This window comes from Salvia miltiorrhiza, chromosome 2 (assembly GCF_028751815.1).
Source record: "Salvia miltiorrhiza cultivar Shanhuang (shh) chromosome 2, IMPLAD_Smil_shh, whole genome shotgun sequence".
NCBI classification, from domain to species: domain Eukaryota; kingdom Viridiplantae; phylum Streptophyta; class Magnoliopsida; order Lamiales; family Lamiaceae; genus Salvia; species Salvia miltiorrhiza.
In genome coordinates this window covers 32,805,007-32,812,073 of record NC_080388.1, presented here as the reverse complement: position 1 = coordinate 32,812,073, position 7,067 = coordinate 32,805,007, and the positions used below count along the sequence as shown (strand labels likewise).

Sequence of the window (7,067 nt, the reverse complement as noted above, 5' to 3'; positions counted from 1 at the left end):
CAATAATGGGACCAGAGGGAGTATGTTATTCAATTATACACAAAATCATAAGACACGTTTTGACTCGTCACATTATTTATTTAAAAAACGAAAAAATTATCCATATCGGAAATTGAGACGAAAGAAGCGGCCGTCAAAACCCCCCTCCGGTTTTCCATTTCTCACTGTTCCCCTTCATCTCTCTCTCTCTCTCTCACACACACACAGTATATACCGTCGGAATGTTGTCTTTCCTTTCCAGCCACTCGCATATCGGTTATTTAGGGTGAAGATGAAGACGGCAATGGTGTTATGTGCTAATCGGAGGGGCGCCAGTTCATCAACCTGCCACGACGTCGGCTGCGCCGGCGCCGGATCGGACGGTGGTCATTTTTTGGGGCTTCCGGAGGGATTGGCCAGCCTTCTATCTTCTGATGTAGCTGAATCCTCTTATCTCCAGCCTATGATATCGCCGGAACCCCCGGCGTCGCCGCCGACGTCAGCCGCAACAATTCCAGATCTGAGGTCATATGCCGTTTTCTCTTTCACTAGCATCTCGATTTTTCCTCCTTGCTTAATTGCTGGTGATCGGGGCATTCATACGTCTCATTTCAGCAATATGCCTTTTTAATTGGGTGTTTTATTTGAATGTATAGGTGAAGGGTTATGCAGCTTGAAGAGGCATCGAAGGGTCCAGCTTCAACATTATTGCCGGCATTATCAATTACCGACTGCTTCCCTTCCCCCTCCTGTGTATGTTAATTCCTGATCTATGGCTGTGACATTCAAGTTGTTATTAGGTAAGTAAAATCATCTAAGGCCCTTTTCAATATGATTGGTCTGATCACTAATTTAGTGCATTGCTCAGCTGGAATTTCTTCCCGATTCCTGCTCTCGTATTCCCTTGATTCTATCAGTATTTCTATGGTTATTGGTGAAATTTGAATTGGGCTAATTTGGCATGTATGTATCTGGCTCCAAATAGTAAATATTTTTCGGTGCCATGATACTGTGTAACAGCTGAGATGATATTATTTGTAGTTGATGATGTTATTTTGATGAGATCACGATGTTCATTATTTTGGGGAAATAAAAGATGCAGTTGAGTTGTTGTGCATTGCCAAAACATCTTTGATGAAACAGGCACCCAAGGAGAAAGATGTTGAATTTGGAAGGATGCTCTGCTCTGCAACACCTGTTTTATTGCCAAAAATGGCAGTGGTGTTTTGACATGTAAAATTGCAGATTCTTTTGTAATAAGGATAACTGCACTAGCGAAAGTTGAAATCCAAACCATTGGCCTAAAACAAATTTAACAGCACTCCTAAGCCTGAAGCTATGTACAGCTACTGTAATACAATGTGCAAAACCACAGATACAACTTACTAAACCTATTCAATCTTGGCTCTAAGCCCCCTTCTCACTAGTCAAGTTCCTTACCACCGCAAATTGGTAGATATCATCATTTAATACATTCTCCCGTTACGAGTTTTCAACACAGACCACAACGACTTGCAACAAGGGGGAGCTGCAGGCACCACCAATCATTTGAGTGCACAAGCATTTTACCACAGACCCAAACATGACCTGCAAATGTAGTCAAACTCAGCATTACATTCATCATCGCAGTTACCACAAATCCAACACTTAATCAAAAGGACAAATGCTCATCTAAAGTAATAAATATATGATATGGGAAAAAACCCATATTAGTGAACAGTTATACAATGCTCGTGGCCATAAGAGCACCGAGAAACATATTTCTTCCTCACTACATTCACAACCAAAATCCACAACCAAGGTTTAAATCCATACATCTCATACAACCGGCAAAAGTCCCAGTCTTAACACAGATTCAATCATAACGCTTCAAACTTCCCAAGCTTATATGGAGAAGATGATTCTGTCTCAGCTAAAAAAGTTAAATACCGATGGGACTGAGTATATACTTCATTAGGAGATAATCAGGTCAACAACAACCTACATGAAAGAAGATATTGATGCAGCTAATAGAGCAAATATACCCCAAAACAAAAGGCATGGTTCATATTGTCTTAACAACCTTGGCACTTCAGTTTATTATTAAAAGAAATTCACGGAACTTTCTTTAAACAGACAATAGAAATAAGCCCATTCCTCAAAAACTCGGGAAGACTTGCACTTCAATTTTGAAATCACCGTACATCAGAGTACATTTACACTATACTTTTAGCATGATAAAATATTGCTTGTAGTCCTTCATCAGATACCATATCGTGTTTTGGATGAAAGTGGTCCTAATATTTAATGCGTAATCAAAGGAGGAGCTATTGACGTTCAGTGACAGCTGCTGAAACAATTGAGCTTGTGGCAAATGATAACAGAAAGCAAAACACGAAAATAACCAAGCAACAAATGTAGTACCAAGCACAAAAATCTTTTCATACCTCAGTCAGAGAGATTCTTTCATGTCTTAGGCGAATGCTCTGCATCAGATCCATCCCCGGAGGAGCTGTCGCTATCAGAATCTGCAAGTGAATATGTAAGAGTGTAAATCATATATAAGAGGCAGAAAACATCATGCCAAATACTGCAGCACTAAAGTTTTAAGCTTGATATAAGCCATTTTCAGAAAGAAACACAAGAATTTGAAAGAGTTTTTTATAGGAAAAAATGTACAGCAGTGAAGATTAGAAAGTAAAAAATTACCACTTGAACTCGATCCAGAATCACTACTGGAACTGCTAGAACTGCTGGACCTACTCCCATTGTGACCCTCCTTGTCATCATCTACAAGAGTGACGCCCTTCTTAAAAGCTTCAGAAGGAAAAGTGACGGGAAAAGGAAAAACAACTGTCAGATTAATGTCTCCAAAATACAATTCAGTGTCCAGAAAGACAATCTAAAATGGCTGAATAAAAGAGTTAATAATACCTGTTCTACTTTCCATCTGGATTGCCACTGTTGGAGTTGAGTTCTGCAATGTAAGGTCAACACATTTGATTAGGTCCAGGCAGAAGAATTAACTAATATTGTTATTATGCAATCAAGTAAGGAAATCCTCTGCCCTTACCATCAACGAGACATTCTGATTACCCATGGTTCTTGCTTGAAGAGCGAGTTCTGCTTTCCTTTTATTCTTGCTCAAACTCTTTTTGTAATTAGTCACAAACCTGTCCAGCTCCCAGAGAGTCTCCGCATCAACACTATCAATGTCAACCTCAATCTCATCATCGTTTTGAGAAAGAGCAGTATTCCTCTTCTTTATGATCTGAACAATAGCATCAAGCTTCTCAGGAGGCAAGCCTTGAAGGTTGGTGCTAAGTCTTTGCTTCTCCTCATAAGTCATGTCCCTTTTATTAGGATCTTTTGCTTTAGGTTTTTTGGGAACAGGAGTCCTGCCAACATGAGGTCGATGAATTTTTGGATCAACAGCCATGAATGATGACACTGGCTCAGGCCTCTCAGAAGGTCTTCCCGGAGCAACAGAAGCATACAACGGAACAGAAGCAGCAGGTGCAGAGACTGAAACGGAAGCAGGGCCAAAATGAGAATATGGCACACCCTTTCTAGAAGTGGGTGTGGGTATTCCCCCGTCCTGATATACTTGATATTTCCAATAAGAATTGTACTGAGAGTCTATAGTGGCCCACTTTTCTTCAAAAATCTGCAACATTTCTTCTGCCATAACGTGGACATCCTGCCCCTTTGGATTATAAGTCATGGCATTGTGAAATACAAGCCGCACATCCTCCGCAAAATCCCTTGGAGTCTTGTAAAAGTTCTGTGACATTCTAGTCTTAATGGTACCCAAGTCCATAGGATGCTTGATGACATCATGGTAATCAACCAATCCAAGGTTCGTGGCATTCACTGGCTCGTTGAAAACCCAAGCATACTTGTGCCTCATCAACCGCTTGAAGTAAGCTGCTACAGCTCTTGAACACCTGATTGCTGTTCTTGTCAAAGCCAAAGCCAATCCCATGGCATGTTCTGTATCTCCACTGTGTTTCCTCCCATTATTCGTTTTCAACCTCTTGTTACTTTCAGAAGGCAGTCTATCTTTTCCCAAAAGGAACTCTGAATTTCTGTAATACTGATTTGCCTTCGGGGTCCGTTTCTCCTTCTCAATGAACTCATTGGACCTATTATCCATCACTGCCACACTAAGTTGCCTACTATACACCCGATGCTCAAGATTCCTTGCAGCACCCATATCAGAATTCACCCTTGCTAATCCGATAGGTCTGGTTTCTGTGTGCCCCATTGCACCCATCTCTGTGTTCACCCTCAACAACAACCTTCGGTCCATCACATTACTTCGGGCATGCTGGGGTTGAGGGTGAACATACTCAGCAGCATTAGCACCTTCAGCACTAATATAATTACTTTTATTACTATTGTTATTGTTGCTAGTATGGTTATTATGTGAAGCAAGCTGGTGCTCTCTGGACTCGATCTGTTTAACTAGCCTCCTAACCTGATCAAGCTCATACTCTAGATTCTTCCTAAGAACCTTGATCTCATTCTTGGGGGTCGCTTTACATAAACTAAATCTAATCCTATCATCAATATTAGATACCACCAGTGGCGCCACAACTCCATTGACATTACCTCGAGCATTACCTTCAGAAACTTGAGGTGAACCAGGCATCATTTCTTCATCATCTTGTACCGCATTCCCAACAAGTTGCGGCTCTTTGGACACTTCTGGTGACGTCACAGCTCCATTGACCTTAATTAGGCCATTGTCTTGGCGAACTTGAAGAGAACCGGGCACGGCCCCATCATTCCGTTCATCATCTCCCATAGGCTGCCGTTCTGGAGAAACATCTCTGCCATTTGGAAGATCATTTTCCTGAACAGTGATGGCTCACTTCTCTGCACTGACTCCTTCTCACCATCAGGTGAAGGCGTTTTTTTCCAAATTCTTGGCCTCACTGCTGTCAGGCAATGGCGAACCATTCCGATCCCAAAGCTCTGCACTTCGACTACCTCTGCCTTCATCATCAGTTTGACAACAAAGCTCTGCACTTTGACTTTCTTTCTGTTCTAGCAGTGGCGCCTGGCTTGACGAATCCGCCTTTTTGTCCGGTGACCCATTTGCGAGACTCTGTTCTTGCTGCGAAGAACGCTCAGGCAGATTTTGGCAAGAATCTACATCCTTCGACCCTACAACTCCCACAGAAGCATAACAATCTGCAGTCCCGTTGGGTGTGGCTGTCGAGCAAGGGACTGTGGAAGGTTGGGAGGCAAGGGAAACCTCAGCATCGGCGGTGGTGGCAGGGGTAACTTCGGCGCTTGTTGAAGCCTGATTCCTTGAGGGGGTAAGGGCGGCGGAGATGGGTTTCTCCGGCGACAGCGGTTGTAGTTGTGGCAGCAACGTTATTGTTGCAAGCTTTCTGGGCTTTCTTGTGGCTTTTCCGCGTATAAACTTTACTGTTTTCTGTCCATCGACACCTCCCTCTCCAATTCAAATCATCATCGGAATCCCCTAAAGTCCCTGAAGCCATACATGTAACCCCCAATTCCTCAATCAAAAACCCTTCCTCCCAAATCGAGACTCAGAACCCTAGAATAAGCAAACTCTAAAAAAAAATCTAGGGTTTTAAAAACCCTAGAGTCGCAGAACAAACGCCGAAACCAAAATATCAAGAATCGAGACAAAGGGACGGAAATGAATACAGTAGCTAAAATTAAATTAAAACGACGGAAATTTTCGATGCTTTTACGCAGATCCGATTTTCAGAAGAATAAACGATACCCCAAAACGAGGAAGAAAGGCTATATAGATCTGGTGAGCGGATAAAATTAAGCAGAAATGAGTGTGGAGAAAAAAGAAAAATTAAATAACAAGAGCAGACATAAATTAGGAAAATTAGGGTTTGGGGGCAGAGGCAGGAGGAGACGAAGAAGGGAAACTCTCGTGCTTTCTGTTCTTCGATCCGAACTCCCACTCGCTTTCTCTCTCCTGAAATTTCTTTCCTTTTGCCTTTTTTTTGGGTTTCTCTCTCTAAAACGCTCTGTGAATGGTTGCCATCGGGCCACACGCTGCTTTTAATCACACGCGCGCTCCCTGCCAGTGATACGAAGGCGGTGATAGGTTGCCACGTCACTGGCGAGTGATGGCGCGTGCAATACCGACAACTTTGATTCGCTCGTTTAACAACGCGCTCTTATGGGCCGTCCAATATGGTTTTCGTTTCTGCTGTCGTCCGATGCCATTTCTAATATTTCTGTTTTTTTATTTTTTCATTTTGCCTTTTATCCCCTAGGGTTTAGCTGTCGGCAATCAAGGATTAATATATACCCCTCCCTCCCATTTACGTATTTTATTTTGGGTTGATCCAATTATATGGCTTGTTTCTTTTTGGGGATAAAATTAAGAATTAAATTAAAACTTAATTAACCTCATATATAAGCATAATACAAAACTTATTTTACTCTAAATCTTAATTTCATCTTATTACTCTCCCTCTCTGCGCACTAGTCTACCCCCTTCATATATTTCGGCGACATCCTCTCGCCACCACCACCGCCGCCTCCTCCACCCACGTTGTCTCCCACACCTTTCGCCTGCTCCACGTCGTCGTCCATGATGAAGCTTGATCGGAGCAAATCTAGAAGATGTTTTTCGGTGAGATCGTGGAATTTGTCTGCAATATATTATTGAAGAATATTCACAGCACTAGAATTGTGAGAGGCGGACAAAACTCCTCCCCGACAGTCCGGTCAAATCAAACAAGCACTAGAGCACGAAAAAGATGATCTGATTCTCGTGGCGAATCAAATTCCTAAGCACGAAAAAGGGAATCTGATTCTCATCGGCTTCAAATGCAACGATTCTGTCCGAGTAACACTCTCTCGCTCTAGCTTCAAGCGGCTGCACGGCTTGGAGCAAATCATTGAGGCTTATCTGGCGGCGCTTGAGCAGAGTGCCGATGAACCGCCGCGGGAATCGTGAAGGATTTTAGCCCCAATAGGATCGTTTATCGGATATCTTAATTCACCATACAACGATTAATTCCTAACATGCTCCTATGAATTTAAGTGCTGCACATTGGAGTTAGAAACACTTACTTGTGAATTGTATGCAGAGGTTGTCAATG

General features: G+C 42.5%; 1 long non-coding RNA gene and 1 pseudogene across 1 annotated transcript; one reads left to right on the top strand and one right to left on the bottom strand.

Moving 5' to 3' along the window:
• Positions 1–21: 21 nt before the first annotated feature.
• Positions 22–1,041, top strand: LOC131012049 (uncharacterized). Its single transcript, XR_009097175.1, has 2 exons — positions 22–504; positions 636–1,041. It is a non-coding gene; the product is annotated as an uncharacterized LOC131012049 (long non-coding RNA).
• A 100-nt stretch (positions 1,042–1,141) lies between these two features.
• Positions 1,142–5,991, bottom strand: LOC131012048 (transcription factor GTE4-like; annotated as a pseudogene).
• Between the last annotated feature and the right edge of the window lie 1,076 nt (positions 5,992–7,067).